Source organism: Scardinius erythrophthalmus, assembly GCF_964197995.2.
Source record: "Scardinius erythrophthalmus genome assembly, chromosome: 15".
Taxonomy (NCBI): Eukaryota; Metazoa; Chordata; class Actinopteri; order Cypriniformes; family Leuciscidae; genus Scardinius; species Scardinius erythrophthalmus.
The window spans coordinates 16,687,006-16,710,183 of NC_138235.1; the positions used below are offsets into that span (position 1 = coordinate 16,687,006).

At 42.7% G+C, this 23,178-nt stretch overlaps 1 protein-coding gene across 2 annotated transcripts in view; it reads right to left on the reverse strand.

Annotated features, from left to right (window-relative positions):
* ndrg3b (ndrg family member 3b) overlaps nucleotides 1-22,865 on the reverse strand; it is a 64,867-nt gene extending 42,002 nt beyond the window's left edge. The window contains exon 1 of one of the 2 annotated variants that reach the window (XM_081387373.1): nucleotides 22,659-22,865. The gene's annotated coding sequence lies outside the window, so the exon portion shown is untranslated. The remainder of the gene's footprint in view (nucleotides 1-22,658) is intronic. The other variant, XM_081387372.1, reaches the window with a different exon arrangement.
* Between the last annotated feature and the right edge of the window lie 313 nt (nucleotides 22,866-23,178).

Here is a 23,178-nt window from a genome sequence, read left to right on the forward strand (position 1 = left end):
AGGAACCGTGTCACCGACGCATGTCTACCGATAGACTGACCGTCAACAGGGGCGTGAAAAGCGGCAATAGCGGCCACATATACCTTCAGAGTGGATGGCAGGCTCCCTTCATCCATCCTGTACTGAAGGAAGCGTAGAATATCCGACACAAAGCAGCTCGCTGGGTCTATATCGACATCCTTACACCATTTTGAAAAAACACCCCATTTCAGAGCATACAGGCGCCTAGTGGACGGGGCTCGTGCTTCCGCGATGGTATTCAAAACCTGCGAATGCAGCGCATCCAGCCCGCTCAGCGACCCTGCAGCGGCCACACATGTAAGCTCCACAGCTCGGGGCTGGGATGCCAGATCGATCCGCTCGCCTGAGACAGCAAGTCCTTCCTGAGCGGAATCTCCCATGGCTGCCCTGACAGTAACTCTATCAAATCCGCGAACCAAGGCTGATTCGGCCAGTACGGGGCTATCAGAGTCACTGCCGCCTTCTCCTCCCTGATTTTGCACAACACCATGGGCAAAATTTTCACCGGTGGAAAGGCATAGAGACAGACTTTCGGCCATCGTGCAGTTAGCGCGTCCATCTCCCAGGGGGAACGGGACAGTGAGAAGAACATCTGACAATGCGTGTTCTCGCTCGTTGCAAAGAGGTCGACCTCCGCTCTGCCGAAACGATTCCATATCAGCTGAACCGTCCCGGGGTGAAGCCTCCATTCCCCTTGAGGAATCCCGTTCCTCGAGAGCATATCCGCCCCGCGATTTAGAACACCGGGGATATGTGCCGCTCTCATCTCGAGGAAAAACCGGTCTGCCCACAGCAGCAGGGATTCCGCCTGCTTGAATAGGGCTCTGGAATGTACACCGCCTTGGCGATTTATGTACGAGACCACAGACGTGTTGTCGGTCCGAATCAACACATGCCGCTGCTCCAGCCGAGACCGGAAAGCTTTTAGAGCTAGAGAGACCGCTTCCAACTCTAAGCGATTTATGTGCCACTCCATTTGCTTCTCTGACCACCGACCCGAGGCAGGCTTGCCCAAGCAGACCGCTCCCCATCCGGTGGACAAAGCATCCGTCAGGACCTCCACACGCCGTGTCACTACACCGATAGGAACACCCGAGCTGAAAAGATCCGGGTTCTTCCACGGGGCCAGGGCGCGGGCGCATCCGTGAGTGACCATAATGCGCTTGTGGCCGGAATACCACGCACTCGGGGGGACGCGCACTTTCAGCCAGTGCTGAAGCGGTCTCATATGCAGTAACCCCAGATGACACACTGAAGAAGCCGCTGCCATGCGACCCAGCAGTCTCTGAAACTCTTTCAGTGGGACGAGCCTGCCAGGTCTGAAGCGACCGAGAGAAGAACTCAGAGCCTCCGCTCGCTCGGGGGTGAGGCGCGCTCTCATTTTCACCGAATCCAAGCATACTCCCAGGAATGTGGTAGTCTGACTCGGCGTGAGCACACTTTTCTGAACGTTCACCCTCAACCCAAGCCTCTCCAAGTGTCGAAGGAGGGCTTCCACATGGCTGACCAGTGTCTCTCTCGACTGCGCGAGAACCAGCCAGTCGTCCAGATAGTTCAAGACGCGCATCCCGCTCGACCTGAGGGTAAAGTGCTGCGTCTACACATTTCGAAAATGTTCGGGGAGCCAGGGCTAGTCCAAACGGAAGCACCGTGTATTGGTACACCGAATTTTTGAACGCAAACCTCAGGAATCTCCTGTGACGCTTTACTATCTGAATGTGAAAGTAAGCGTCCTTCAGATCTACTGAAGCGAACCAATCCCCGGGGCGAATTTGCGCGAGGATCTGTTTCAGAGTAGTCATCCTGAAGGCGCGTTTGTGAAGCGCTCTGTTGACGGGTCTCAGATCCAGTATGGGGCGGAGACCCCCTCCCTTCTTCGGGACAACGAAGTAGCGGCTGTAGAACCCGCTCTCCCTCTCGCTCGGGGGAACCGGCTCTATCGCTTTCTTCTCGAGCAAGCTGCACACTTCTTGCCTCAGCACATGAGCGTTTTGGGGCAGAGTTAACGACTGGATTACACCGCGGAAGCGGGGTGGTCTGCGTTTGAACTGAAGTGTGTACCCGTGACGAACTATATTTAACACCCATGGTGAAATGCCCGGAATAGCTTCCCACGCTGCCTGAAAACGACTGAGCGTGGGCTGATCTAAACCTGCGGTATTCACCTCTGCGGTCATTGCCGCTATATAAGGGCTGGGAACATTCATGTCTATTGACCGTGACTCTGCGCTGCTCGAGGGCAGGGCGGGTAACACAGTGTGAGGTGCAAGAGGGGAAAAGAGCTCTGTTTGTGAAGTGGTAATTTGCTTTATTGAACAAGAAACATTTACAACATTCACAACATAACTGCTCGTGTCGCTCACAGAACATTGAGGGACAGAGTGCATTCGAGCGCGTCGCTTGGGCGCGGGGCCAACCTGGCGCTCTCTTCTCCTCTTGCCCGAGCGGTCAGGAGGACTGCTTGGGCCTCGCGGGGGACGCGGTGGGTCTTCTGCGCGGGCTCCTCCGAGCCGTTCTCTTGCTACCCGCTCCCTGCCACTGGCCTCTTCGGCCTCTACTGGCATCCGGTCCCGGGCGGGGCGCTGACTGCTGTCTGGCCGCAGCCTGGGGTCGACGGCCCGAGGCGCAAGACGAGCGAGAGCGAGGCTGCTGCGGCGGCGGGGGCGCCCTCCGCGGAATAACGTGGCTCATAGCCTTTGCCTTTTTCTGGGTCTCAGAAAAACGCTCAGTGACTTTCTCGACGGCGTCTCCGAACAGGCCTGCAGGGGAGATAGGCGCGTTCAACAGCGTTTTCCTGTCAGCTTCCTGCACGTCCGACAGGGTGAGCCACAGGTGTCTGTGGAGCACCACCAAGAACCCCATCGAACGGCCAATAGCCTGGGCCGAACGCTTCGTGGCCAGGAGCGCGAGGTCTGTGGCCGAACGAAGATCCCGAATGGCGTCAGCATCGATAGAGGCGGCGCCATCCAGGGACTTCAGCTGCTTTGCCTGCAGCACTTGTAGTACGGCCATGGCGTGTAGTGCAGACACCGCCTCCCCCGCCGCACCGTAGGCTTTGTTAGCTTGGTGGGCCAATTTCTGCAAGCTCAGGACGGCAGGTTGCGGTCCGAGCCCAGAGCGGGAGCCGACGGGCAGAGATGCGCGGCGACGGTCTCCTCGACGGGGGGGATGCGGAGGTAGCCGTGGTCCCCCGCCTCGTCCACGGGGGCAAACATGGCCTGGGTGGAAGTGAGGGTACGCGCCGATTGCGGGGCCACCCACGACTTCACCACGTGCTCATGCACATCAGGAAAAAATGGGGTTCCTCTTCTCGAAGCGGCCTGACGGCGGCTCGATTGGAGGAACCACGCGTCGAGTTTGCTCTTCGACGGCTCATCGGGAGCTTTCCACGAGAGGTCCAATTCCTCAACGGCCTTAGAGAGGATGCGAAACAGCTCGTCCTGTAGGTCCGCCGGGGCCTCTTGCTCCGCGGCCGCTAGCGGTGCGGCCTGCTCCGCACCCCACTCGTTCTCGGAGGCAGACAGAGACATGGAGTCATCTTCCTCACTTGCCCCGAAGGACACGAAGTCGGCGACCTCGCGGGGGGGGTGAAAGGTGGGGTCGGGAAAACTCACCGGAGATCGAACCTCGACTCTGCGGTTGGGGGGGGCTACCAGCGGCTCGAAGGCGGCGGTAGGCCCAACCCCCGCTGCTGCGCGAGCTTGGTCCCGCCTGGCCTTGAGGGCTCGCAGGGACATGTCTGCGCAGTGGTCGCAGGACCCTTCATCTGAGAGGGCTGACTCAGCATGGGCCAGCCCCAAGCACGCAACACAAAACAGGTGCGTATCCGGGGGCACGATGGAGCCCTTGCATAGGTTGCAAATAGTCGCCATCGGATGCAGGAGACAGTGTAGTATCTCTGGCGCACCTTCGACGACGGCTAAAAATCCAAGTTTGTAGTATCAGCTTTCTAGCACACGATTTGAGCGTGAAGAGAGAGATTCTGAAATGGAATTGACGCTGCACTTGCTTTATACTGCACAAGGTTCAGTATTTGCATATTTTGCGTCAATTGGCCAGCTCTGCTGGCGTTAGCCTATAAGATTTCAGCGGAAGTGAAGGATGAGAGGAGTTCCCATATACGACATCCGTAATGTCGAAGTTCCGTAGCCTTGATAGGGAACTTAATTTGTGTCACTGCTGTGAATTAACAGAATATGTAGAAAAAGAAAAGCTCTGGATATAACACCAGTAAAACAACACACTCAGCAAAATATTAATTATCATTATTGACAAAAATCCCAGAAAATATTTGATCATTTTTCAATATTCACTGCTTAAAGCTTTTGACATGTTGAAGTGATACAGAAATATCAATGAGCGCATTAAGGCGTGAAAAAGAGCTTGTTGGAATGCTGACTGACACACACCCGAAACACACACATGATGCTGCGATTTTATATTAAATAAACAAATTAGCGCTGTTAACGCAATTAACGCAGCATCTGTTAATTTTTGGCATCCTTTGGCTAGTGTTACATGATCCCGCTCTTATACCATTCATGCACGATAAGACAAAAATGAACGCGCTGCCTGTGAATGTCCTGACTGTGAAACACAGAAAGACTCACGCTAATATCGCGCGTGCGCACAAAACAGCATGCCAGAATACAGCTCTCTTTCGAGCTTGAACGAACAATAACACACACAATTATACCAAAATGTCTTTTTGTCGAGTATCTTCATAACATAAGAGTAGTCTTATGATGAACGTGAAGACTCATGAGAGAATGAGGCGCGTGTGAGATCCGCGTCTCTGACAGCAGCGGCTGGTCTTAAAGGGACAGTACACAGTAGCCACTAATTATATCTGTCGCTAAAGTTAATCAAAGAACAAAGGGAACAGAGAAAAACACTCACTGCTCTTGACTAAAGAACTTTTTTTCTTTAGGCAGATTATCACTAATCTGTGTGTGCATTTATTTTCCTTGAGAACCAAGCAAGTGGACTCATGAAACCATTTGTTTATTATATCGCAATCGCAATATTGACCTCAATTATCGCAATATGACATTTTCCCCAAATCGTGCAGCCCTAGTATTGTTATTGTTAAATAAAATTACTCATATCTTGATTAGCCATATTGCCCATTTTCCCCTTCATTATGTGCACTGCCAAAATCAAGACAAAATGGTTTAATTTAGTTTCTAGATCACTTCAAATCTCCCTTTCTCCTTTCTCCCAAATCTCCATTTCAAATGGTTTATTTTCTGAAACATTATCATGTACATCCTACAATACTGAGAGAGCACAAAAGTCTGAACACTTACTAGCATTACACATTAGCTAAGCCTGTTAGTTTAAATCCGATTACAGCATGCACATCTTCACTAGTAACTATTTTATTCCAGCCAATTTGGACTGATTATTTGCTGAAGTTGTACTTTCCAGCAGAATAATACTAATTATGTTCTACAGGCTGTGTGTGGAACGCTAATTACAGGGCGTTGGTGAATGCGTGTGGGTTCAGGTCATAAAAAAACAACCGAAGGGCTCCTTTCTTGCTTAACTGTTCAAATCACGCCTCTCTGAATAAATCACGTAATCAGCAGGAAGCAAAAAATATCCTTCCTCTCGGTTTCATTCAAGAGAGACCTTTCAGGCCTCCGTAAGCTTCCTTTATTAGTAGTAATGGTGCTATAGGCTTGTGAAGTAGAAAGATAATTGCAGATTTGAGAGTAGCTTCAAAGAGATAGTAGGTAGGCTAGTTCAAATAAGGGAGGAGGAAAAACCAGCTTCAGAGAAAGAGCCCACTCTCCATTCATTTCAGTCCAGTCTGAAGTCAATATGAGCATGTGATAGAAACTTTACTTTGGAGATGTGCAGCTCTGAAGTAGAGCTGGGCAATTCCACACAAAACTGTCACATCCATAACGGCAACTAAATACCATGGCATTGTGTTGGTGTTATGGATGTGACAGTTTTACGCGGAATTGCCCAGCTGGCATTTTTAAAACGAGATTGAGGTAATGGGTTATGATTCCCGTCATGCCATATAAGGTGCACTGTGATTATGTCCTAGGGCTGCACGATTCTTGCTAAAATGTGAATCACGGTTTTTCTCCATGGGAATTGAGATCACGATTCTCTTACACGATTCTCTTTTTTCTAACTAAAATTTATTGCACTCAAGTACAAAAAAAACAACAACAACAAAAAAACACAGGACATTCAGTATAATAAAGTGCAGGAGTAACAAAAAATTGTCTCTTTTCTTTATTTTAGACTCCTTAAAGTGAATAATTTTAAAGCTTTATGTTGTTGAACATAAGGGAACATTACAATAATAAAGAACCTGTGCTTTTTGCTCCAATTGGCACAGAACCTTAAAGGTTCTTGGCCAAGAACACTAGTGGTATTTTGAGGTGTGGCTCCCTTGTCTTTCATGGCTAACTCGTACTGTATTTTGTGGTGACGTTTGAGGTGATTGTAGAGATTAGTGGTGTTACCTTGCGGGGGGGTTTGATGTACATAGTACTTACATCTACTGTGTGTATACGGGAATACTCGACTTGGCAGTTTTATGGCATTTCTGTGTTTATTTGGCCGTTTAGGCGCGCAACTGAAGACAAAGGCTACTATGCTTGTCCGCGTTGCGCTCGGAGCGCGCGCACAGCGTCAGCATCCTGTCAGTATAATTCAGTTCTCTTTTGCGACTTATCGCGCTTTTAATATTTCTTTTCAATATAAAGCACATTCTGCTCTTTTCTTTATCTTTCATTCATGATTTGTTATTAATAACTTTAAACAGAATCATCAACTGAAATCTGCGCGGATTATCAAAAATACGACACATTTATAGGACATAAGGGTCTCTGCGGCAAAAGTGAAAGTAAAAGCACAGCAAAGCACCCGGTTCAATAAAAGGATATATTAAAGTTTATATAGCCTACTTTTACATTTTCGCTGCTGTTCTAAAATGATTTTCGCCATTACCTTAAACAAGCTGCTTGAATCCCAGTGCAGGAGCTGTAGGTTACAATTTACCACAGAAACGTAAGCGGTTAGTTGATTGCTGTGGTGACTCGTGACACTCGCAAACAGCACTGAACACGCACTTTTACCGGTACAACTTGAATATTATTATTATTATTATTATTATTATCATAAAATAAAATAATACACGGAAAAGGAAATACACGGAAGTGAATCGCCATCATTAAGAAATGAGATCGCATTTATGTTTGAATCGAGATCGTGATTTTTTTTCGATTAATCGTGCAGCCCTAGTCCTGATGTCAGGGTCCAGACCGATGTCCCATGACAGATGACAGACAGGTAAGACTACAGTAGAGAATAAAAAGTGTAAAGATGCAGAAAAGTAAACCTTTTCACTTTAAGTAAAAGACACCTTTATACAGCTATCAACTAAGCTATTAGGAAATATGATATTGTGTTATGGCCTAGTGTGATTATCAAATCAAGAGGGCTGATTATTAATAAATAATTACTGTATGAGCTGTGCATTTCAGAGTGTAGAGCAACACTGTGTTTATTCACACACGTCAAGCTCATGATCTGGTATTTCACAGAAATTGACCCGAGCCGCTCTGACCATTAAAGAAAGAACTGAAAGAATACATCATGAGTTGCTCGTGTGAAACATAAATGAATATATTTCTTAATTTGTTTAATATTCTATTTGCTAAAATTATAATAAAAAACAATTATTATTTTATATTATTTATAGCGATACTGACCGGGTCAACCTCTGTAGACTTTATGGTTACTGAAAGAAGTTTGAGTTGGTTCTTTTAAAGAGAAAAACCAAGTGTGAATACCCAAGTTTTCAGGTTTCCCCCAAAATCGTGGTAAAATGAATTCAGATTTTTTAATCTTCAATAGCTTTATCTCTGCAGATGCACTCCCCCAACAGAATCACCACAATCATTCTACAAAAATGACATTTGTAATTGTAATTGCACCAAATTTTCTGAAACTAGGTGCAATGTGTCAATGTGTTCACCTAGTTTTCACAGGAGTTTTCCTGTGGTAGTAGTGATGAAAAAAGTAATTTATTGTACCATTACCTTTTAAACTCTGCAAAGAAGAAATTATTCGATGACCAATGCAATGCAGAGAAGCGAAAGAGGCTGTGGCGTACGAGTAGTAGTGATGGCCGTTCATAAATGATTCGCTCAAAGTGTTTTAAAACGCGGACTAATGGTTTCTACGCACTTGATTATACATAAAATAAGCTCTCCATAAGTTGTGTTGTGTGTAACTTTACCCATACGCAGCAGTGATAGATCAGATAATTGACTTGATTTGAAGAATTTGAATTTCGCTCAACAAATCAGTGCCTACTAAATAATAAAAGTAGGGATGTGCGAACGTCTAATTTCATTACAGTTTAAATGGAAATTTTGCATTTTTTGAGATAGTCTGTATATGTGATCCATTTGAAATAGACTACTTAATATATGAACAGTCAAATCCTAAAATATGTCATTTTTATATATAATGGGTCCTTATCTTGTTTAGTTGTCTCTTGTCTGTTCAGAATTGAGTGAGAGTCGCGAAAAAAAGAAGAAGAAATTCATGATTCTCAATTCATCCAGAATCGTGCAGCTCTACTACGAATGTTTCACATCAACAAGTGAGCAGAGGTTATTCATGGGCAGAATCAGATACAAATAAGGAGCTTCAAAACATGGAATCGACTTATGCAAGAGATCCATTTAAAGGCAAGTGCAAAACTAACCTATGCATCCGGTAATTAATTCAGCTGGTTTGGTAATAAACGGCAGCTCATGGAACAAAGAAATAAAAGAACGTGTTGACCCATATTCTACATAGTATGATGCTGAGAAATGCAAAGCCTGATTAATGCATCCAAATAAACTAAAGCAAACAAAACACACTGACCAGCAGCGCACTAATCTGTCTGTGCTCTAATCAGCTCATGGGACAAACGGAAATCTAACCCTTCAACAGTGGATTTGAGTTGATGGGAGTTTAACATGCTTTGGGATTTTACGCAAGATTTGAATTTAAGTGGACCTGACTCCGTTTTAATTTGAGCCAGCTTAATCAGAAAGAAAGGCATTTTCACCCACTCTCTCCACATTAGGAATAGGCCTAGGACACACACACACACACACACACACACACACACAAAATCTAAATTAAGTAACTATTTACTCTCTCATGTTGTTCCAAATATGCATGACTTTCCATATGACTGACTTAACCCCAGCTCTACTGAAAAGGTAGCCAGAATACTCTTCAAATAAAAAAATCACTTCACTCCAGAGTAAAGAAAGGGGGGATGAAATCTTGAGGATGAGAGAGAAAATTGGTTTGAACATCTGCCTTTTTTCTCAAGTCCATGTCCATTGTCCATCAGCTCCACCCATTTGATTATTAGCCACAACCAGCTGATAATTCATCAAGAGGAGAGAGAATGGCAGTAATTACCCCATCCTTCTGCCAAAGTATCTCTAAACACACCAACATTATCATTATGACTATCACTGTGATCCGTCATTGCAAAAATTACCATCACCACCATCCACCACATTTATCAGGAGGCTTGCCGTGAGTCACGTCAACACGCTCTTCATCAGAAAAACTGAGGCCCTTTTCTAGTTGTTTACCGGGTGCAGAAAAAAAGCTGACCTAGACTTGACATGCAAAGGTCTATTTTCATATGAATTAGATGAGGGTTATGAAATATGAGTCAGCTATTTCATTTTAGCAAACTGCAGCTCAGTTACAAAATCTACTGAGTTGCTTTGCTGCTTACAAGCTTCTAGAACAGCGTCCAAACTCAAATAAAACCTTGATTTAAAATGTTCTACACCAGCATCCACACTGCCTTCAGCACTGGACACACACGGAGACAGTACACCGACTCCACAGAACTGGTAGGGACAAGCAGACTATGTGGCAGGAATTAACCAGCAAAGTCCTAAACTCATGCTGGCCTTAAATGATGACTGCAAAGCTTCTGAAAATATGTCAACATCTACTCCCATCTACTCAATATTTCATGAAGCATCACTGCCTGTCAAGAGTTTCCTCACGTACTGGCAATTCAGTTAAGACTGCGAGGAACAGAAATGTTGGCGAAAACAAAGTCATGTTTTAAGACTGCAGTCTCATTGTGCTCTGCTCCGAACCGAAGTACAGTTCCTCTACAACTGCCCCTTTATTTGTCTCCTCTGCGTGTTGTTGTTCATTAAGGTCTCTGGCGTCATTCTGTTAGCGATCTCATTAGTGGCTTCCTGCCAGTGGCAGAATGGAGCAGCTGCTGTGAGACGGCCTGCCCCTCTAAGCAGAGACAACATGGGCCGAGAACAAGCAGATGTGATGCCCTGTGGACTTACCAAACCTTTGAAGCAGAGTGTGTGGCCGTCTCCTGACACCTGCATAAACTGGGCCACTTGGGCCGATTTAGGGCACTTATTACAATAGATCAACAGAAACGATGCTGGAAATGCTGTTGCGTTACTGCTTGAGATCAGAGACAAAAGAGACACTGCAGTGAAGCTAATTACCAATGATTTCTTGAAGACAAAGCTTCTGAATTATTACTCAGTGTGAGACTGTGCAGCATTAGTGGTGAGACCACAGATTGAGGTTAGCCCGCAACCTTTGATTTACAGACCCTCTCAACAAATGGTTCTCTATTACGGCTCCACCAAAGCCACCAATCAAGTTTTATTGCAGACAAAATATCGACCACTCTCCACATTACTATTTTCATCTCTCACACATTGATTGGTCTAGGCTCTTAAAAGGGATAGCTCACCCAAAAATGAAAATTCTGTCATAATTTGCTCTCCCTCAAGTTGTTCCAAACCTGTATGAGTTTCTTTCTTCTGCTGAACACAAAAGATGATATTGTGAAGAATATGAGTAACCAAACAGATCCCACTGGCTTCCATAGAATTTTTTCCCCTCCAAACTATGGAAGTCAATGGGATCCATCAACTGTTTGGTTACAGACTAGGGATGTTAACCGATGACCGATGGTTGACCGTATCAACGTTAACCGATCAAAGTTGTCGGTAGTCGGTTAAAAAAAATGTGATCTCTAAATTAGGCTATTATAGACAGTGGACTAAACGCTACTACAGTTAGCCATCTCATTCCAAGATCTTTTTGTGTGAAGTGAACAAATCCCTCACACTCAATTTTTCATAACTCGCCTGTTTGTACTTAATAAACCAATAAAAACATTTGGCGCGAGGTCACAGCGTTTGGGTTCGCGCGCTCACAAGGTTTGCGAAAAGTAAAGGCTACAGGCTAAAACACTCAAGGTTAAAGCGGCGTCTCTTCGGAGCTGTCATTTTCTTCAATGAGCTGCGGCAATGTTTCAAATGAGCTTCTAAGGCTAGACAAACACCTTTATTTTCAACGCGATCACCTTGTACCCAAACCATTTCAAAACTAAGGAGCCATTTGTCCTCCGATTACATACAAGCTCCTCGGCGCCGCGTTTGCGGGACTCATGTTTCGCGCTGTAGGGGATTTAAAAAAAGTGACATGAGTGTGAGTGTGTGTGTGAGCGGGAGGTAGAGCGGCAGTGAGATGCGACGCGACAGAGTTGCGAAATTGCAGGCGCGGCTCGAAACGGTTAACCGGTTTCAACCGGCTAATGAGGCTCGGTGGTCGGTCAAGAATATTTTTAGTTTTCGCCATCCCTATTACTGACATTCTTCAAAATATCTTTCTTTGTGTTCAGCAGAAGTAGTTTAGTGCGTGTCCATTGACAGACGTACTCTGCTCTCCGCATCCAATTCACACCAATATTTTAAGATTATCCTGGCTGCTCTTTTCAATATGACAAAGTAAATGAAGACTACGGCTGTCAAGCTTAAAACATACAAAAAGCCATAAGCTATTAGAAAAGAGTGTAATTCAATGATAAAGATAGGCGGTGACACCCCTGGCTGTTGGGTGGATTCAGCATTACTCATTCTGCAGGCACCTGGCTGTAAACAGAGCTGACTGTGTGAAAACACTTAAACTGTGATTAGCTTTCAGCACTCTTGTCATGTTCACAAGTGCCAGGAATGCTACAATGACTAAATCTTCCACTAAATCTTGGATCAAAAAAGAAGAAAATTCTGTCATTATTTAGCCTACTCACCCTCATGAATGTTAGTAACTAAACATTTTTGTTTACAATTGTCTTCCACTGTGTAGCATCTGGACCAATCAAACACACACAAATTATTCATTAGCCTATATTTAATTAATAATCCAGCAAACTCACTCTCCCAACAAAGGTCTATGAAACTTCCCCCCAAAACTAACATCCCAAATGAAGCTAACACACTGTCAGAACCTGGTGTCCTGTTACAGGACACATTAATGGCTCGTTTCCACTGAGCGGTACGGTACGGTACAGTACGGTATAGGGTACTTTACGTTCGAAAATCGATTGCACAATCGATCGGACCAACCAACACAAGTTTCTTAAAACGAAAATGGGGAATCGATTTTAACGCCCTTCTCTCGGAGCGTATCCAGTTTGTCACGATACGCCCGCAGCGAACTGCAGGCTCTGACAAACACACATAACAGCAAATTATACTTCTGCATAATGTGTCTCTTTTTACAACAAAACTGTGAATTCTGCCGGTATTCAGACAGTCTCATGCATACAGATACAGATTCGGGCTAGAGTCGCCTACATAGGCGAAATTTGTTTGCCATTTCTATAACACAGCCATGTTGAAAACTGCAGTAATGTTTTTCATTGATGTTATGGCAGTCCACTCGGCTTATTGTTTTTCAAGAATGTTGCACTCCTGTTTGTCATTGTGCACGAACCTTAACGGCAGTAAATCATCAGAAATATTGCTGACTTGTGCGCGTCTCAAGCGCCCTCTTTACGTTCATCCTAATGCCTGTTAGTTGTCCGTGGATTTGCCTATATTTGGCATTGAAAATGGAAACATCTTTAGACATCCAAAATCGATTTTACAATCGATTCAATGAACACTAATGTCTTAAAAATTTAAAAGGATTTTTTCATAAAAGTGACAGCCCTAGTACGGTACGGTACGTAATTATTTCCGTTTCCACTGTCAAAAGTTGTGAATGGTACCAAAATGCCGAACCGTCACTTTTTCGGTACCCTTCCGTTGGGGTACCTAGCACAGTGGTACGGTACTAAAGGGTGGAGCTAGAGTCACTGCAGAACGTTGATTGGTTGACAGAGTATCGTCACTTGCGTGTGCTACAAGGGGAATGACAACAGAAGCGCCATTTTTTATATATTACAGTTGAAATATAATACTGTTACTGTGTCATGAAATGTAGTTTTAAGAGTTTTTCAGGCGAGAATGTAGGCTAAGTTGTTTAAAGCTCAAATCTGTGGTATATTTATAAAGATTTATGAAAATTTTATCCAGGTTGTGAGATTCAGGCGATCACCAGGCGCTCGGCACTCATGTACCCCGCCTGGAGCAGCCTTTCCTCGGCTAGTCGTTCTGACGTTTGCCGCTGACTCTGACGTCTCTGTAGTGGTTAAACATGAGATATAATTGGTCTTGTGTAGGATATCTAACGGGCGATATTTGGTCTCGTGAATCTATAATTTGTTCCCTGACCAATCGTTTTGGTTGAGGGCTAAGTGAAGTTTCATAACTTTATATATTTAAGCTATTTAACTTTACCGTTGTAAGGTTAGACGGCTAGAGCGCTGACTTTGTATGTTTGACTGAATTGTTTGCTTTATTTCATATTGTATAGCTTCTTGTACCTTTTACTTATACTTTTATAATGACTAATATTGATAAAACTGAAATTTACAAAAAGAGACTGGGTTGAGTTTTGTCATTTGTAATGTTGTTTTACTTTACTGAAACATCTGTTGTTTAGTACAAATGCACATATTGCCTGGACTATATTAAAATGTTTAATATTTTATATTATATTTAAACGAAAAGAGGCAGGGTTGTGTTTTATATTTCGTTTTGTTATAAACAGGCTAACGTTACATGCAGTGAATATAATCAATACGTGTTGCCTGAACCACATTTGTGTGGCTATAATGTTTAAGATTTCTTTAAATGAAAACGAAAAAAGGCAGAGTGGCGTTTTATAACATATTTAATTTTATTGTTGCCTAAAATATACAGAGATAGTAGTAGAGCGAGCTGAGTGGCGCTTTCAAGAACGTGCTGTTCCATTTGCAGAATTACCGGACTCGCGTCCTCGGGGGTCATTCTCCTGAGTCGGACTTGGCAAGTCCAAACTTTGCATACTTGGTATTGAGAAACGCCTAATGTCGGCGCTTGTAACAAACACGCAGAGAAGCAAGAACAAGATCTGCTGTATGCCATCCATTGTTGTTTATGTCACTTTCTTCTTCACGCGAAAATGAGGTCGATCACTTCTTTCCGGCATAGGCTACACCACGCCTATCAAGTAAGGGTACTGTTGGCAGTGGAAACGCAAGCCGATTCATGGTTTACCGACCCCAACCGTACCGCTCAGTGGAAACAAGCCATAAGACTGATAAGACTTTTTACGACCCCAAAAGGAATTTGCAGAGAGTTGTGACTCTCACTTAATTCTTGCAGAGAAGGAGAAATAAACCCTTTTAATCCTATATATTCTATATAACCACTTGATAAATGTATAAACATGTAGGCTTATCTAATTTTCCCATCTCATGATTTTCCTTTTATGTGGTTTGGCCTATGTATTCATTCTCTCTTTTAAACTCTTTTGGATTAATGTTTCAGACTTGCATACTATGGTTAACCAAAATCATTTGTGTAGCATGTTTAGTCTCTATAAACTCCAATCTTCATCCCCCATTTGTTAATTTACTTTGTGACGCATTAGTATTATAAGAATCTTGAAGATTCTTTTGTTAAACACCCAATCAAATTACATGTGTAAAGGCCTGCTTGAACAAAAGGTCGTAAAGAAATTCCCTCCAAAGGGAACAACTTCTTACTGGCTCACAACCCTCCAGAGGGTGTGACATCTTCACACTTTAAAAATCACTGATCACAAGATCACGTCTCTTAGTCTCTTAAGCCTTGTTTTATACTTTCGCCTGGCTCCGCACCGCGAGTCTCCGCAGACTGGGCCATACCTCCCCAAACGGACGAGGCGTTATACTCGACGCACTCGCCGTTGTACTATTCTGTGAAACAACAGGGGGCGACTCAAGTAATTGTCCTCTTAACCATCAGGAATCAACGGTGAGAAGAAGAAAGGTCCACACGTGACAATGTTTATTTTAGTACATCACCACCAACACCACACTACAAAAAGAATCGTGTAAAATCCAGTAAACCCTGAGATTATTAGGCTACTTGTGACATTAGAACAAAATATGTGGATATAAAAACATGTATGTAGGTAGGCTATACAACTAAATGAACGAGCTCTTAAATATTTTCCAATTTCACTAAACATTTCAGTAAGTTTTGTGAACAATTTTTAAAACATGCACCTTTGTTTTTATTAAAATGGCTTATGTCTGCTTACTACAATAGGCTCATTTTGTAAATGTAAGCAACTAATTTAAGACGCACAAACTGGGTGCCGGTGCAGTGAGACGTACATGCTCGGCCAGATTCGGCTTGAAGTCGTGCATCTTCGGATGCGGAGCCGCGCGTGCTGTTAAAAAAAAAAGCCGTGCACACCGCCAAGCGAAATGGTGTCTTGCGCACCCAAAGCGCACGACCGCCCACACCGCAATGAAGGCATTTTTGCCGCGCGCACCATCGCCCTCGTGCGGACAAAGCAAGTATAAACCTAGCTTTAGTCCCTTTCTGAAATCCTGATATGAAGAAGATGCTGAACTACGAGCTTTCTAAGGACCCCCAAGCTTGTGCCAGGCTGCGGCCTTGTCTTTCCATTCACCAAAGATCCTCTGACTCCCACTGGTTCTCTCTCATCAAGACAACATCAGCAAAGATCAACTGGAGCCTCAACAAATTGCATCAGGACAGTTTAATTCAAATGGGCGAGACATGCAAGTACCAAACTTAAGTCTCATTATTTGATACATTAAGTATCCTTACCCCTTTTAAAGAAGGGCATGTTAGAACTAAACTGATGGTTTGCTCAAGGCTGTTGATCGTGTGAATTTCAAACAATGCTTTAACTTATTGCTTTCCTGTATTCTGCTTCAGCTCTCTTTCCCTTGGTAAACTGTATGCATGCATGTGTGTGTGTATGTTAGAGTAGTTTAAGTGTTTAGTTTACTTAATAAAATCTTGTTCATGTCACACGTAACGTTGTCCATGTTTCACGGTCATATATACTGGAGTCCCTAATCATGCAGATTTTGATTACTTGCTCTTAATAGTACTGTACAGTAAGAAAGACATTTCCCATATCCCGGAAATGTACATTTCTTAGAATTAATAAACCATTAACACGGCACAAACAGGTTAATTGATTGTAATATTAATTTTACTACATTAAGTTAATTCTATTAACTGATCCAAATATTCATAATCAATTAGGCTATAACAAGTTGTTAATATTTCTTTAGAACTAATTTGCTACAACAAGTGAGACTTAAAGGTGCACTATGCAGAAATTTTCAGTTACTGTTTGCAAGCAAAACATTCAAACTCCCGCCCTCACCTGTGCCACACATCGTTATTGGCTGGGATGACACACTTCCTGGCCAAAGGTTGCAGCCCAAAAACCTCCCAAACACAGCAATAGAAGAATAAAATACAGAAAATACAGGCACAGGGCAGTGACTCATCATCACCACACATTTCTAGTGGATCATAAGAAATGACTGAGAGGCATTATTTTTGTATGAGTCTAGCCTATACTTTTCTCTGGTATGGGAAATCAATGTTTACAGGGTATGAACGAAGAGGAAAGGACACTTCTGCAATACCTATGTGCAGCATAATATAACAGTAGCTCTCCCTTGGACAGTGAGTGTCTACTTTCTTTATTTCCAGGATCAGGTAACTGGACCTCAGAAAACCAGCCCTTTCTAAACAGTACAGCAGAATCTACAATTACAATCGAGCTGAAAGACACACACAGAGAGAGAGAGGGGGGAAAAGGTAGGACAAAAGGACTGTATGTTATATAGAATTCAACAGTTGCCAAACACAAACAAAATGGCCTCTTAAGATTATGAGAATTTTACAGCCGTGACAGAAGCCTTTTCTTGAGAAATGAGCTCTGTAGAGTTGTAATCTGGTTAACAACTGTATTGCCTCCCAATGGATATCGGAAGGCAAGACAACGGTTCAGCTGTCATGTTTCAGATAAGAGAGAATTCTGGATGATCTGAGGATATCTTCTTATATCCACTTATATAAGAGCTCCACTCTTCCACTCAAACAAGGGTTTAACAGTCACATTTACTGAATGGGAGACTAGTTATAGGGCATATTTAAAGAGACTGTATGGGAAACAAACTCCCACATGCTTTTTTATGATGCAATTTTAATATTTGCTTTCCATTTTTTATACTCCGTCTCCTAGTGCCTGACTAACTTTATCATTAATTGTAGTTACAGCTAAAGTGTCAAGGGACCCAGTCCTGAGGGGTCCCATTCCAGCAAAGCTAATTTCAGATTTGCAATCATGAGTTTAACAAAAGCAGACTATTATTCTATTTTCTAAATGCATGTTATTCATCTTATTGTGAACGATTCATCCATGTATACAATTAATCTTTTTTTTTCTTTTTTCTTCTTCTGGTAAAACAAATTTCTCTCTGAAAATGTATGCAGGACTTCTCCAAACATTTAGTCTGCTTAAACTTTTTCTTACAAACGACTGCAAGTTCATATCCAGACCTGCCTCCATCCAATCAGTAACCGATGAATTGAAACAAAACCCTATTCTGCATTTTTTTCTTTTTCAATTAACCATTTCACTCAGATGTCAGTCACAATACCATTTTAAAGACCCAATCACTTTGAAACTAATTCTTACCAAGTAGGCCTTCATTGCAAAACAATACCAGTTTTATTCTATACATTAATTTTTGCCTGTGTTTCCAAACAGCTTTACAGCTTTAATTCTTATAAGTTACAGGTTACACATTAACAAATATGGCCAACCAACATTTTGACCATAAAAGTACAGACAGACTGATAATTGCTTGGACTGGATTTGTTTTTTTTTACAAATATTATTACTTTGACCTAATCAGTTCTTTAATACTGTGCTTACTGACAAACAGGACCATTGGGTATTTACAGCTAAAGTAACTTATTTCATGTATTTATTGCATTGACACAACCCCTAAAAGGATGAAAATAAATTCAGCCATTTAGATATTGCTAATATTTTATGTAGTTTAAGTCTAATGATTATTTGTTATTATTGAGTCAAAAAGGAGAAATATTGGACAATTAGACAATCAGTATAAATCATTCTCTTCACATAAAGCTTAAAGCATGTCCAGTGGAGCTAAATGAAGGGTGGCGTAGCATGTCAATATTAAGGTAATCCAACTGTTAACAATACAAAGTTATTGTTATTGCAAGGCGTTCAGTGAAGGGGTTCTCATTTAGTCACCTTTATTTACATAGTGCTATTTACAATACAGACTGTTTCAAAGCAGCTTTACAGTGATAACAGGAAAATAATGCAACAAAGTTTGTTTCGGCTGTACAGCTGCTCTAGAAGAAAATAGTGTCATAGTCCAGCTTAAGTTCGTTCAGTATTGATTAATTTCTGTTATAAAAAAGTTATTCATTTAGTTAATTTATCTACAGCCTCTCTGGAGAACACAGTGATTTCATCGCCCAGCTCAGTTCAGTTCTCATTCAATGGTGTCAATGCAGGTAGATCAATAATATTGTTGAATATAAGTGTCCCCAACTAAGCAAGTCATAGGCAACACCTACAATTTGTCCTAATGGTGCGAGAGAACAGACTTTTCTTCTTCACGCTGTGCCACCTAGTCAGACGTTCCCAGATCAAAGAAACAGGGCTTAGTGACACACACACACACTCGTGTCTGAAATGATATGCTGCTACAGACAGATCCTAATCCACAGGCCTGTCCTGCCAGCTGGTTTGAGTTGTTAGCTCTGAGTATGTCTATACAAAAAGGATTCTGAAATCAATTAAAAGACTAAAACAACTGAACATGAAATTCATTAGACAAAGCGTGTAGCAGCATTCTGATGGCAGGCTTGAGTGCCAAGACAAAGAAATCATGGGGTTTTCTCTCTAAAAAAAACATAACCTAATAATCCAATCAGGATTATGAAAGAAAACTCCATCAAATACTTCCACTTCTAGCTGGATTGCGATCTGACAGCTGCTTTTTTCATCTGGAAGTGATCAGATAGGTGGCGACAGATAAACAACAGCTCTGCCCGTGAGGAGCCTCGGTTGCACCAGTCTACCTCTCCAGGAATCCAGCGGAGGCCATGCGCTCCGGTCCTCCCATGGGGGACGCCACCAGAAATAGAAGCAGGCGTGGATTGATTGAGGCCTGTGAGGAGCACAGCCAATGGAAATTAAGGAACCAGAGTAAACACACAACAGCTGTCACCCGGGGAGGTTGTTGGCATAGCAATGGGAGGAGAGAAACCCAATCAATAGAACAACAAGTGCGACCTGTCCAGCAATGTGCTTGGTATCCCTTCCTATAGTGCTATCTATAGAATGAAAACGGTAACATTAAAACATCCAAACAGTGCGAGAAACTATGGCTCCTTTAATAAACAAAACAAGGTCCAAAGATTCTCAGCAAAAAGACCGAAGGCCTACTTAAAGCTCCCAGCAGTTTTCCGTCAAAACAAAAGGTTGGTGGTTTAACATTTGAAAATGAATTAAGACAAAATGAGAAATTGTTGTAATGTGAAATACATTACATTGATTGGAGAGAGAGAATCGCGATGAAAATCTCAATGATCGATCCAGAATCGTTTGAAGAAACACGATGCCTCGATTTATTGTCCCAGCACTACCCCCCACTGTATTTATTTTAATAATAAAATGAGTATCGTAAACATTCACGTAATTGACTATTCGTTTAAATGAACATAGAACCTAAAAACATCCATGTGCTGTCATCTCCTGTAGCCCTGGCAGTAAATCATCTCCCCTGCAGGAGTGAGATTAGGCAGATAACACAAGTCCTCCTGGGAATCATCTCCATGGGGGCACAGGCATGATTAGGCTCTTTAAAACACGTCTGTGAAGGTGCGCTGGTATGCCATTCCTGCCTTCTCTTGTGGCACCTGAAGTAACAGCTCACACTGATTTGGACTGATGGAATGCATGATCTACTTCATGAGACAGTGGCCGTTTAAAGTGTGCCAGACTGATTGGCACGGCTTACATTGAATGTAAGCTATATCAAACATGTTTAGGAATGTCCATCAACCTAAATGCTATGAATTATTGCAGAGGACCCCACAACTTAAAGTGGTTCCTTAGAAAGGTTCCTAATTTTGTTTTGGAGGTCTCCAACAATAGGGTTTACATGCATCCAAGAGAGAAAAAAAAAAAAAAAAAAAAAAAAAAAAAAAAAACGTTCACTTTATTTTTGTCATAATATACATTGCAGCTTTACCTCTTTTCTCACATTGTCTAGACTCTAGACTAGAGCATACCCTGCTGCTCTGATTGGTCAGATGACCCAGTCTGTTGTGATTGGTCTACTCTGCTCTGATTGGTCAGATGGCCCAGTCTGTTGTGATTGGTCTACTCTGCTCTGATTGGTCAGATGGGCCAGTCTGTTGTGATTGGTCTACTCTGCTATGATTGGTCAGATGGCCCAGACTGTTGTGATTGGTCTACTCTGCTCTGATTGGTAAAATTACCCAGTATGTTGTGATTCACGGACGAGTTTAAGTACTTGGGATCATACATAGTGTCGACCAAAAAAGATGTCAACAACCGTATAGCTTTAGCTTGGGTCGCATTTACAAAACTCAAGACCATCTTGAGATCACCCAAGCCGCATGGAAAGTTCAAGATGCGCCAATTCAATGCATCGTGCATATCAGTGCTTCTTTACGGATACGAATCATGGGCGCTCACTCAATCCCTTGAAGAAAAGCTAACCATCTTTGCTAGGAAGTGCTACCGAATCATGTTGGGAATCAACCAAGCAGAATCTCACATGACAAATTAACAACTTTACAGCACAACTCAGGTCAACAGCCAATTAGTGATACCATCAGGAGAAGGCAGCACCAGTTCATCGGACACTGCCTTCGCATGGGAAACAATGAACCAGCGCAGATATTTGTTCTTTACAAGTCGGAAGTCACATCGAACCGGCGGGGTAGACCAAGAATATCATACAGGGACTACGTTTATCGGTACTTCGAACATCTAGACCTAGATAAGGAACGACTGCAAGAAGAGCTGACCAGCATGTCAAAAGAAAGAGGACTGTGGAGAAATATCGTCGCGCCTAAAAAGCCCGCCCGATGATGATGATGATGTTGTGATTGGTCTACTCTGCTCTGATTGGTCAGATGGCCCAGTCTGTTATGATTGGTCTACTCCGCTCTGATTGGTCAGATGGCCCAGTCTGTTATGATTGGTCTACTCTGATTGGTCAGATGGCCCAGTCTGTTATGATTGGTGGTACTCCGCTCTGATTGGTCAACTGCTTGCAGCGAATGTTGAAAATTAATTTAAGTTGGAAATGTCATTTTGGGGTCTATGCCCCAAAAATGGGACTGACTGACAGTTAAGAGGTCAAATATATCATACAACTGCTATCTATAGCTAATATCCTTCTGTTGGCAAAAGAATGTGGCTCTGTCCAAATAATTTTTTTTATTTGGCCCACTTGTTAGTGAACAGCCCTGTTCTAGAGCATCTGGACAGATGGCACTAATCAAATAGCTTTGCTGGTGTGGTGTTGTTTCTCTTGCAGTATTTTGGGTAACTAGGTTAGCAGACCTTTTATAAAACACAGGCAGAGATGCCCCACAATCTGCCCTGGGGTATCTACGGCAATACAGTATGTATTACCAATTTACAACTGATCCTAGGGCTTAAGTTGTAAGTTATAACACATTTGAGAAAGAATATTATAGAATGACGCACACCGACTGACTTCAGCAACAACGATACGAGTTTCGACTCCATTTTTTTACACCCTCTGCTTCTAAAACATATATATTTCATCAACAAACACAAAAATCGTACAGTCTCCCACCCTGAAGAGACTAAAGTCCAAACAGCATTGATCCTGGAAGTGCTCGGAAGAAGTTAAACTTAACAGTTCTGAGTGCTAAACACGCTCAAACAAACAAAACAAACACTAAATAAAAAGAACAATCAAATCATGAATCAAATGTTCCCAATTCCATCGAATAGTCTGATTTTACAACAAATACGTACGGTCTAGATATGACAGGACTAGCTGCTGTCAGTTATCAGTCTTTACACATCCACGCTTCAAGCAGTAACGAGGAAAGAGGCGAAAATGATACCGCTACCTTCCTCCATATCTATTATTGACAGAATAGCTCTATTATTAAGAGCGTCCGTTAATAAAGCCGTTAGTCTCATTCTTTCGATGTCTAGCGCTAGCCTGCTGTTAGCTCGCGTGCAGCACGCAGTGCTCGCGCAAGAACTGACCAACTCACTGACTTTATGATATACATTCAAGCCAGGACTTGAAAAATGAAAAGCTCACTGCTTACCCGTTCTCGAAGATCAAAATGTGCTGGATAAGACCTGAACGCGTTGCCCGGGGTGAATTGTTCAGCGTGTTGTGGTTGTAGTCACTGGAGTATGTGTGTGTGTGAGAGAGAGTGATCTAGTTGCTTCCTCGCGCTGACGGAGGAGGAGCTCACGAGACACTCCAGTCAAACACGCGCGCGCACACTCTGGACAGGACAGGTGTCGTCATCATCATGACTTCAAAAGCCCACATTTTACTTACTTTATATTTATATATATATATATATATATATATATATATATATATATATATATATATATATATATATATATATAATAGCGTGTTGCTAAAACATTAAAGACATTTAAAAATCTTCTTTTACCACACACACCAGTAAGTATCAGACGTGGGATAAAGGGCCTAAATAAACTTCCACCAAAGTACTTTGTGTATATTTTTATGTATTTTTGTATCTCCTTTTTTATGTGGTATGTTGTGCTATATGGACCTGTGTCTGCAATAAAGCTTTATAATATGTT